Genomic DNA, 12,593 nt, shown 5'->3' on the forward strand with positions numbered 1-12,593 from the left:
CTATAGTATTCAAACTCTACTCCCTCTCTATTCTACCTTCTCATCTTCTATCTTCCCTTATTTACTCTTATCTATTATTTCGAAGGTATTTTTCTTCTACTTCTTTTCTGTCTTCTTCTTCTTTCTTAACATCTCATTGGAAGCTCTTTGATCCAAGTGGCACAAAAAGCTTTCTTGTGATTTCCTTTCCATCTTCTTTCTTCTTATTTTTTTCTTTCTTCTATTTTGACTTTAAGAAAGAGCTTCTTGCCTATTGGCATAGTCTCTTTTCTTCTTTTCTTCTTTTTTCTTTTTTTCTTGTTTATGACCAGGAATATGGATAAAGAACCCCTCTTTACTACTGATCCTGAACCTAAAAGGACTTTAAGGAAGAGCTTACAAAGAGCTAAAGCACAGCACTCCGGAAGAGACCTTTCAGAAAGTTTTGAACAAGAACAAGAAGACATGGCCGAATCACAAGAGGAGCCTAGAAAGGTCCTTGGTGACTTCACCATGCCTACCTCTGATTTTTATGGCAGAAGCATTGTTGTACCTGCCATTGAAGCTAATAATTTTGAGCTTAAGCCTCAGTTAATCTCTCTTCTACAGCAAAATTACAAATATCATGGACTTCCAATGGACGATCCACATCAGTTTTTAGCTGAGTTCTTGCTAATCTGTGATACTGTAAAAACCAATAGAGTAAATCCTGAGGTTTATAAAATTATGCTCTTTCCTTTTGCAGTAAGGGATAAAGCTAAAAACTGGTTGGATGCCCAGCATAAAGAGAGTCTTGACTCTTGGGAAAAGCTGGTTAATGCTTTTCTTGCTAAATTCTTTCCTCCTCAAAGGATGAGCAAAATTAGAGAGGATATTCAAACCTTCAGACAAAGAGAAGGTGAATCTCTCTATGAAGCTTGGGAAAGATACAAGCAACTAATCAGCAGATGTCCTCCTGACATGCTCTCAGAGTGGTCCATTATAGGTGTGTTCTATGATGGTTTATCTGAATTGTCCAAAATTTCATTGGACAGCTCTGTAGGTGGATCTCTCCATTTGAAGAAAACGCCTGCAGAAGCTAGAGAGCTCATTGAGATGGTTGTAAATAACCAATTCATGTACACCTCTGAGAGAAATCATGTAAACCATCGTACCTCTCAGAAGAAAGGAGTTCATGAAGTTGAGACTCTGAATGCCATCCTGGCTCAGAATAAAATCTTGACCTATCAGGTCAATATGATCTCTCAACATATGATTGGAATGCAAGCTACAGCTGGCAGTAATCAAGAAGCTTCTTCTGAAACAAAAGCTTATGATCCTGATCAAGACACCATGGAGGAGGTGAATTACATAGGAGAACCCTATGGAAACACCTACAATCCTTCATGGATGAATCATCTTAACCTCTCATGGAAGGATCAACAGTAACCTCAGCAAGGTTTCAATCAAGGTGGTAGGAACCAAAATAGGTTCAACAACATACCATCGTTCCCATCTTCTCAATGGAATATGGAGACCTCTAAGCCAATACTTTCTAACTTAGCCATTCTAGTCTCCATCTTCACTAAGACCACTCATAGTTTCATTAATGAAACAAAGTCCTCTATTAGAAACTTGGAGGTACAAGTTGGTCAACTGAGCAAGAGGATCCCTAAGATCCCTCCTGACACACTTCCTCGTAATACTGAGGTTAATCCTAGAGAAGAGTACAAGGCCATTGATAAACCCCATTTTTAGAGTTTATCTTGTGTTAGATTTAGAGGATTTTGTCAACTTTTCTCCCATTTATTCCCTAAGATAGCATGGTTTTGTAAATTCTCCTTTAATTGTGCTTAAGAGTGAAAACATGCTTTTTAGATCTTAAAATAGCTAATTTTAATTTACCTTGATTCCACTAGATGCCTTGATATGTTTGTTAAGTGATTTCAGGTTTAGGAGACAAAGATTGGATTGAGGGAATGAAGAAAAAGCATGTAAAAATGGAGAACTCATTAATAAATGAAGGAATCAAAAAGTTGTCAAGCCTGACCTCTTCGCACTTAAACGATCATAACTTGAGCTATAGAGATCCAAATGACACGGTTCTAGTTGCATTGGAAAGCTAACATTCGGGGCTTTGAAATGATATTAGATTTGCCATAGTTGCCGCGCGTATAAGGATGCGTATGTGCACTGTACGCATACACACCGATGGTTGCACATGATTCACTTACTGCAACATGTGGCCAGCGATTTTAGAAGCCTTGTGGGCCCAATCCAACTCATTTCTGATGCTATTTACCCCAATGATTGAAGAGGAATGAAAAATACGTTTTAGACACTTAGTTACCACTAGCTTAGTTTAGTTTAGTTTTGGAGGCAAAGTTAGTTTTTAGAGAGAGAAGCTCTCTCTTCTCTCTAGGATTAGGATTAGGTTTAGGTTTAGGTTAATCTCTTCTTAGATCTAGGATTAATTCATGTTTTGATTTACTTTTCCTTTACAATTTCTTGTTCCTATACTCTTCCTCTCTCTAATTTTGTATTTCATTCTTGTAATTGTTTACTTTGTTGTTGATGCACTATTTCTTCTTCTATTTTCCTTTAATGCAATTTGAGGTAATTCATGTAGATCTTGTTTTCTTTAATTGTTGTTGTTAATTCTTTGCAATTAGTTGTTGTTAGAATTCATTCTTGTTTTTGATTTACTATATTTTTCTTTTGTGCCTTCCAAGTGTTTGATAAAATGCTTGGAGGAGTGTTAGAGTAGAATTTTATGTTCTTGGCTTGGAGAGGTAACTTAGAAACTCTTGAGTTAATAATGTCCAAGTAATTGATGATTGGGAGTCATTAACTATAGTTCTCACTAATTGGATTAGTAGAGAGTTAGGACATATGGGCTTGGATTGATATAGCTCATTTTACTTTCCTTTACTACTAGTTAGAGGATGATTTAATGAGATTGATCCTTACCAATTCTCATGTTGTGGTTAGTTATAGGGATAGAGATCCCTGACCACCAACCCTTGCCAAGACCTTTTTGTTATTTGAATTTCCTTGCCATATACAATTCTTGTCTCTCATCTCAAAACCCCAAAATATACCTCATAACCAATAACAAGACACTTTATTGTAATTCCTAGGGAGAACGACCCGAGGATTAAATACTTCGGTTGTTAATTTTAGGGGTTCGTACTTGTGACAAACAAATGTTTGTATGAAAGGATTATTGTGAGTTTAGAAACTATACTTGCAACGAGAATTCATTCGTGAAATTCTAAACCATCAATTTTCTGTTCATCAGCCATAACCATAGAGGTTGAGGTCGAAACAGAGGAGAATGGGAAGGCATTGAACGCCAGTGAAGAAGCCTTCACTGGCATTCAACGCCCACAATGGCAGCAAGCCTGGCATTAAACGTCAATGAGGAACCCCTCACTGGGCATTTAATGTCCATCCTGGCATAAAAGCTAGCATTGAACGCCAGCCAGAGAGCACTGGCTGTGCGTTCAATGCCCAAAAAGGAAGGCTTTCTGTCGCTGAATGCCAGTGAGGAACCCCTCACTAGGCGTTCAACGCCAAACCAGGCAGCTATTCTAGTGCTGAACGCCAGTGAGGAACCCCTCATTGGGGTTTCAACGCCCACCAGCCTAGGGAAGATGGCGTTGAACGCCAGTAAGGACATCCCTGCTGGGTGTTCAACGCCCAGAATGCTAGAGGAACTGGCGTTTAACGCCAGTCAGTATAGACAACAAGGGCATTCAATGCCTAATAAGCTGACAAAGCTGGCGTTAAACACCAGCCCAAGCACACCCGTTGAGTGCTTGAAGCCCACTCAAGAATCCTCTATCCCAGAACCAAAGGAAACCATAAAGACCATTGAGGTTCCTTTATATGCACTTCTACAGTGTATGAGTTCTGATTACTATTCATCCTCAAGTGAGGATGAAGACACTAGGGAAGAGCAAGTTGCTCGATACCTAGGAGCTCTTATGAGGCTGAATGCCAAGTTTTTTGGTACAAAGCCTCTGGAGGAAGAACATCCACTGCTTACCAAAGAAATCCATTCTTTGGTTCAGCAAGAGCTACCTCAGAAGCTTCCAGGTGCTGGACGCTTTATGATTCCTTACACCATAGGCACCATAACCTTTGATAAGGCTCTATGTGACCTAGGGTCAAGCATCAACCTCATGCCACTCTCTGTAATGGAGAAGTTGGGAATCCTTGAGGTACAAGCTGTACACATCTCTTTAGAGATGGCAGACAAGACCATGAAGAAGCCATATGGTTTAGTGGAGAATGTCTTGGTTAAAGTTGAAAACCACTACATCCCAGCAAACTTCATTGTCTTAGACATAGGAGAGGATGAAGATGATTGTGTCATCCTTGGAAGACCTTTCCTAGCCACAAACAATGCTATAACTGATGTGGCTAAGGGAGAACTAACCCTAAAGTTAGGGAAGGATCACATCTTATTAAAGATGTCTCATCCTAAGTCTCCATATAAAAGAGAGATAACAGTGCAACACCTAGTGTGCCAACCCTCTCTTTCTGTGTAGAGCTCTGCAGAGCCCCTAGACATCAATTCTAGATTTTGTGTTGGGCAGCCACCAACAAGCTCTAAGCACAAAGGTACGAAAAAGAAAGTACCTAAAGGCTAGAGGGATAAGAAAGTTCCTACTGAATGCCTCTCACCTGGCATGAGAGTTGTCTTCAATAAGAAGCCAGTCTTACCACACACAGTGAGTCGTGTTCTACCTTTGGAGCTCATTCATGAGAGGACAGGAAGAAGATTCATTGCAAAGGGTAAAAATCTGAGCTCATACTCACCTCCGTAAGGAGCTAAACATCAAGCTAGTGATGTTAAAAGAGTGCTTGTTGGGAGGCAACCCAACTTTACTCAACTTTATTTATTTTGTTTTGTTTTTCTTTTAGTTGTTAGAGTCATGATCATGTGCATCAGTCAAGAGACGAAATTCACAGCAGTGAAAACAGAACACTCCAGATGGAGTGTTAAAGTTGAACGCCAGTGAGGAAGCCCTCACTCGGCGTTCAACGCCCCAAGAGGGGAGCATTGTTGGCATTGAACGCCGGCCAAGGAGTAGCCATAAGTCTATGCATAGCTTTTTCTCATATATATATCAAATCACTCAATGGGGATACCATTCCCGAAAATTTATAAGTGCCCAGTCAACCATACATCGTAGGGTCAACAGAGTATCGAGTCTCAACCTGGAATACGTGGTGGCATGCTATGTTACTTTACCCAGGAAAACTCGTATCTCAGATAATTCAAATAAATAAGCCATATGAATATTTCAATTATAATTCATCAATATCCACATCATTCTCAATCATGTTTCATTCATCACGAATCTTGTCATCAATACCACAACTAACGTCATCAATCACAGTCATTACCCCACATCACTATAATTAACCAGAATCATCACCAAATCTCAAACAACCCAATTGTCACTAAATCACACCTCAATTTCACAGACAACCTCCAAATAACTCACTAAACTCACCTCCAAATCAACACCACACATTTTTCATCATATTTCTTAAAATAACTTTCTTCCTCTTAACTCTTATGTTCAATTTCGTTAAAAATTTTAAACTCACTTTCCTATTCCCAAACCCTTGAGTTTATATTCAATTCACCACTTAAATTGTTTGGCTAGTTAATCAAATATCTTAGAAATCAAATGAGTTTAAAACCACAAGTTAAACAAATCATAAGAATCCAATTCTCTTTAATAATTTTCAAAAAATTCAAAACATACTTCTTTTATTAAAGTTACTTAAATCTAAATCATTTTTGAAATCACAACCAAAACTTCTTCAAAATTCTTTGAAAAATTCCGGCAATACCTCCCTTAAAAACTAGAGTTTGCCACCTGTCATGGGTCCCCTCTTTTCAACCTCGACTCAATCAAAACTAACATTTCAAATTAACATTTCCAAATCCATCATTCAAAATCAATAAGAACCAATTTCAAACAAACGTTCAAAATCAACATATTAAGTCATTTTCGTCAGAAACTCAACAAATAGACAAATCAATAATCAATTCAGCCACAACTTCAATCACAGTAGAAAATCATTTCAATCACAGATATTAATTCATTTGCATTAATTCACTAAACTCATCAAGTATTCAACTCCAAAATATTTTAACTTTAAAACAATCCTCTACCTCGAAAAGTCAAACCAACGCGTTAAAGGAAACCTTTTACCCTTGGTTCAAAAACAATGGCGTTAGCTCTGACTATGTTCTGCAGCGGTAACAGCCTCAAGGGCACCAGCTAATAATAGGAACTCAACCCTGACATAAAATCGTCGTGCAAAACTCGATAATCTATAACAGAATAAATAGAGAGGTTTTTAGAGCAAAATACCTACTGCACAAAAAAGAACCAGGATCGAAGCAGCGGCAGATCTGACGGTAACTCCGGCAGCCACAACACTGTCCCCAGCAGCCACAGACACAGCTACGCAACTCAAAATAGAACCAGAGTGAGCGGCAGTAGCCTCCAGCGACTCTGGTGAGCTTCCTCAATGATAGTGGTGGCAGGAGCTTCGGCAGTGCTAACCGAGGCTTGACGGCGGCAAGAACGGTAGCGGTCGAAGCTCAGCAGCAATGGAGACCAGGCGCGGTGGTGACTCCACACACGACGGTGACAGCGATGGCTTCACCTCCTCCACGCGCGCTCTTTCTTCTCCGTATGTGGCTTTGGTTTGCGCTTCCTTCCGTTCGCAGTTCTATTTCTGACGCGGCGCAAGGACGATGGTCGGCGACAACCAGACTCCAGCGATGGCAATGAGGATGCCCGGCGGTGGCTTCTCCCTCCCAGTCCTAGCTTGGGCTCGTCACTCTCTCCCATGGCTTCCTCCACAAACGCTCTCTCTCCACGGTCCGACAATGATGCGACGGCGGCGGTGAAGCCCAGTACGCCAACGCGGTCTTCTTCTCCTCTCTCCTCTGCCTTCCCTAGATCTCTCTTTTCCCTCGGACTCCCCCTTTATGCTTTCTTTGTTTTTCTTCATTTCTTTCTTGGTGAATGGCTAAGGGTTTGGGGTGGTGGATGGCAGTGCTGTAGGTGTGAGGGGGATTAGGGTTAAATTTGGGATGATTTGGGTTAATTAGGATTTGGTAATTCTAATCAAATTAGGGTATATTTTATTAATTTGAAATCTAATTTAATCCCTTGAAATTACATTAAAACTATTAATCAAGTATCTTAATTTAAAATTAAATATGATATAATTTATTTTATTTTCTTATGAAATTAAAATATTAAATTCTAAAATCTCAATTATGTAAACTATATCATATAAAATTCTTATTCTTTTACAACTGCTAAATTTTATAATTTAAGTATATAAAATTTTTCAATAATAATGAAATTCAGTAAAATTTATATTTTAATTATCAAAACCTGATTTAAATATTTTCAATGAAATAATTTCTGAAAATAAAATATCCAATAAATAAATAAATTTGAAATTGGCTCATAATAAAATTTTTCAAAATTTCTGGGTCTTACATCCTACCCCACTTATAAAAATTTTCGTCCTCAAAAATTAGTGTATTACAGAAAACATTACATGATTTTAACACTTTGCAAATCTTGCTGGTCATAAACCTAACATCAACAAAACTCTTTCACGTAAAACAAATCTCCATAGCATCCTATGGCATCGCACATTTACCAACTTTACCTTTTGCATACACTAACCATGTCCTAAGAACTAATGCATTACTTGTCATATCTAACATCGCACGTGACATTAAAATAAATCTCAAATCGCGCAGAATGACACAAGATTTTAAAAAAGAATGACAAGTGACAAGGATAGTACTCATAGGGATTTGAAAGAATGAATGAAATTACAGGTAAACGTAGATACATAAGTAATGAAGATTGCCAGAAAGGAATCAATTAACAACTACAAGGATAACTCTTGAATTAAAGAAATTTGATAAGATCAATAAGAAGAAAAACAGCTCGTTATTTTGAAACAAATTTCAAGCTGAGTTGAAGAAGTGTGAGATTTTATAGAATTGGAATGATTAAAGACAATAGCGACGCATCACAGCAGAACAACTTCGGATTACTATAAGGGTTCCTTAGCTCGTGGAGAAATATGAGTTCAACAACTATGTTACTAAAGTTCTTACCATATTCGAAAATGTAAACATATCAAGATATATTGTGAAACAAAGAAATATAAACTATATATTAAGAAAATGAAAAGAATAAACGAAACTTCAAATTACACGACATGATTAGAACGCATAAGCCAATACCGTCTAATTAAAAAGAGCACTTACCAATTTAAAAAATTTAAGGATTCGTGTTGTACCAAAACAATTTTCAATGAGATAAGTGCGAGTATGTTCAAAAAGATGCAAATCAAATTAGAGGAAAAATCAAATTTTATTCAGAGACGAAGGTCCGAGGTAATTGGTACGTTACAAACAAACAGGTTTCGATTGCACAAGGAAGTTTCAAAGCTTCATACAAAGGAGTGTATACTAGTTCCCAAAACAATCTTATCGAAATTTAAAGTATAGCTACGGATGGTATCTAGCAAAGGAAGAACTGAATCAAAATTTCTTCAATGGAATCTGAAACAAGAACCTTAGAAGGAAATTATAAGAAGTGGTATGTTGCATCAAAATAAGTTTGGAATTTACTTAAAGAAATACAAACTTTGGAAAATAAGAACAAGCAACCAAGATAATCTTTCGCAAGAACTTGGAGAAACTTTTGAAATTACAAGTAAGCAAAAATGTACAAGAATAACAAGATGCACCGGAGGAGAAAATCAAGTTGTAATCTTATGAAGGAATGAACTCATTTTCCCAAAAGAATTACCAGAAATCTTAATAAGGTATTGCGTCAAAACAACCCAATTTAAAATAAATTATATGGTGTTTGTCAAATAAAGATTAACTGGAATAGAAGCAAAAATCTCTCATCAAGAATCTTAAAGTACATAATCAAGTAAAGTCATACATAAAAAATTTAAGTAATATTAGAGAAGAATCAAATTGTGTTCAAAGAAGGAAATCTATTATAAAGTGTTCCTGTATAATTAATAAAAGAATAGATAGTACTTTTAGAAACAAGTATGTTTTTTTTTTAGCTACTTAAAAGATTTATTTATTTCTTGTAGGAAAGTACATATAAGATTAGTGGTGGTCATATCCAGAATTCAAAGAATGGTTGCAGACAAGATCAGATAAATAATAAAAAAAAAGATCAAACCAAAACTCTTTTCAACGAAGATTCCGAAACGAGAACTTCAGAAGAATACTACTAGAATTGTTATTTCGTAACAAGGCAAACTCAAAATTTTTACCAAGGGGATTACTTTATTCATTTAGAGGAGCACAGGATCAAAGATTGTAATTTGGACAGAATAAGCATAAGGTGTAGAAGGCGAAGCAAAAGAACCAAATCGCACAATTAGCTTGCTTCGAATTGTAACTTTCACGATTTTAAATCACTTAAGTATTAAGAATTATGTGTTACGCCAGAACAGATTTAAGATCGAATAAAAGGGTACATAATTCATGAAGAAATTCATAAATACTGATAATGATGGATAATTAAATCGGGTTCCAAAAAGAATTTAAACAAGGAGCGAGAAAGATGATAAATCGAAGAATAAGAAATACGCACATCATGTGGCATGATTAAAGCACTTGTCTTCAGTGTAAACTAATCAAAGAATAACTTCTGACATTTTTCAAAGAATTAAGGACCATTGTCATGCGAAACAGGTTCAAAGCTAACTAAAAAAAACTCATGATTCATGAAGAGAAATATGAGCAATATCAGGGATAAAAGTTCCAAGTGATTTCAAGTGAATTATCAGGATTATAATCTAGCAGAAATATACATATATATATATATATATATGTATATTTCTGCTAGATTATAATCCTGATAATTCACTTGAAATCACTTGGAACTTAAGAAATGAATAAATACGGTTGGGAACAGAGTCGAATCATATACTAAAAGGGAAGATCTAAAGCAAGGAATTCCAATATAACCAATAAAAGAGAAAACAATGTACTAAGCAATGCAACACGAACAAGATTACATGTCAAAACGGGACTAACTTCAAAAATTAATTTCTAGCGCTCCGAAAACCCGTAAACCGCATCACTTATTAATTCTACTTTGTCCATGATAACTCATTAACTTTCTTAAACACATAAACCATCAACATTAAGCTGGTGAGACTTAATATCAACAGATATGCAATGGTAAGCTAATAGTGTTAATCAATAGACAGTCATGTGCATAAAGTTATAATTCTCGTCATTCGGACAAGACTTATAACATGATAAACACTTAGAGTATGCAATGAAGCATAGTCAGTCCATTTCTAAGGCTCTAATCAGGATGAACTACTCTGATACCATAACATAACAACCTAGCTTCCAATACGTCATGATCGTACCAAAAGTAAGGCGTTACTAACCGGTTTTCCTTATTAGTTATTTAATATTGAGCCTTTAGTTCGGAATCATGTTTCAATCTTTAATAAAAAGCCAAAAAATTATTTCCAACTCATTAAAAATCATATATCAAACATCACCAAGTAATAGTAATCACATAATTACTAATAATAATAAATCTTATACAAGCAAATCAAAATAAAATTTGGATACAACACTTATCCCTCTTTATTAAATAAAGATCTTAAGCAACAATCACCCGCAGCTTCAAACTGAGTCTTCAAACCTGTATCACTGAAAGGGTGGAAGATATTGGGGTGAGAACAAACCACACGTTCTCAGTAGGGACGGGAATACCATCAAAGTAAAGAAATACTTGCAAATAGAATTAATTCTATTATAAAACAATTTTTCTTTTTTGAAATAACCTTTTGAAAAAATTTGGTGAAAAACTTACTTTAAAAGGTGTTTAAAGAAATTCCTTTAACTTACAAATTAGTAAGATGAATAGTTTAAAGAAACAAAAAGGACCAAAAACATGCCTAGTGACTTCCTACCCAACTCGCCTCGCTCACTCCTATCCAAATAGTATACACATTAGAATACTCAAGCAACACCTAGTCCACCTGCCTCAACCTTCATTACCACATACCAGAAACTATTCTCATCACGCCTCCACCAAAAAGAGTCTCTCAGATAAACATACACATACAAGACAAACAAGGAAATCACAGATAGGATTCAAGTACAGCAAGTAAAACAAGTAGCAGATGAACATGGCTAAGCAGTTAAGCAAACCAAAACAAATTCACACTCAATCAAAACATACAAATGCATATGATGCATACCTGTCCTATGGCTAGTGAGCTCATCTGTCGGTTATAAAGCCAATCCGACATGTCCTGATAGCTAACCATTGGACAGTCCCCTGACGCGCATCCCCATGAGTCTATGCATAGATTTTTCTCATATATATATATAAGAACACGTGGTGGCAAGCCACAATACCTTACCTAGGGAAACTCGTATGTCAGATAATTCAAATTAATAAGCCATATAAATATTTCAATTATAATTCATTAACATTCACATCATTCTCAATCATGTCTCATTCATCACGAATCTTGTCATCAATACCACAACCAACGTCATCAATCACAATCATCACCCCACATCACTATAATTAACCAGAATCATCACCAGATCTCAAACAACCCAATTGTCACTAAATCACACCTAAATTTCAAAGACAACCTCCAAACAACTCATAAACTTGCCTCCAAATCAACACCACACATTTTTCATCATATTTCTTAAAATAACCTTCTTCCTCTTAAATCTTATGTTCAATTTCATTAAAAACCTTAAACTCACTTTCCTATTACCAAACCCTTGAATTTATATTCAATTTACCATTTTAAAGTGTTTGGCGAGTTAATCAAATCTCTTTTCATTATTAGAAATTAAATGAGTTTAAAATCATAAGTTAACCAAATCATAAGAATCCAATTCTCTTTAATAATCTTCAACAACATTCAAAACATACTACTTTTATTAAAGTTACTTAAATCTAAATTATTTTTGAAATCACAACCAAAACTTCTTCAAAATTCTTAGAGAAATTCCAGCAGCACCTCCCCTAAAAACTGGAGTTTGCCACCCGTCACTGGTCCCCTCTTTTCAACCTCGACTCAATCAAAACCAACATTTCAAGTTAACATTTCCAAATCCATCATTCAAAATCAATAAGAACCAATTTCAAACAAACGTTCAAAATCAACATACTTAGTCATTTTCGCCAGAAACTCAATAAATTGACAAATCAATAATTAACTCAGCCACAACTTCAATCACAGCAGAAAATCATTTCAATCACAGATATTAATTTATTTGCATTAATTCACTAAAATCATCAGATATTCAACTCTAAAATATTTTAAATTTAAAACAATCCCTTACCTCGAAAAGTGGAACCAACGCATTAAAGGAAACCTTTTACCCTCGGTCCGAAAACAACGGCATTAACTCCAACTATGTTCCGCAGCGGTAACAGCCTTAAGGGCACCAGCTAATAACAGTAACTCAATCCTAACATAAAATCGTCACGTAGAACTCAATAATCTATAACAGAATAACACATAGAGGTTTTTAG

At 36.0% G+C, this 12,593-nt stretch overlaps 1 non-coding gene across 1 annotated transcript; it reads right to left on the reverse strand.

The window, feature by feature from the left end:
- Positions 1 to 837: 837 nt before the first annotated feature.
- Positions 838 to 946, reverse strand: LOC127748180 (small nucleolar RNA R71). Its single transcript, XR_008010123.1, has one exon. It is a non-coding gene; the product is annotated as a small nucleolar RNA R71 (small nucleolar RNA).
- Between the last annotated feature and the right edge of the window lie 11,647 nt (positions 947 to 12,593).

The sequence above is a fragment of the Arachis duranensis genome, chromosome 5 (assembly GCF_000817695.3).
Source record: "Arachis duranensis cultivar V14167 chromosome 5, aradu.V14167.gnm2.J7QH, whole genome shotgun sequence".
Classification (NCBI taxonomy): Eukaryota; Viridiplantae; Streptophyta; class Magnoliopsida; order Fabales; family Fabaceae; genus Arachis; species Arachis duranensis.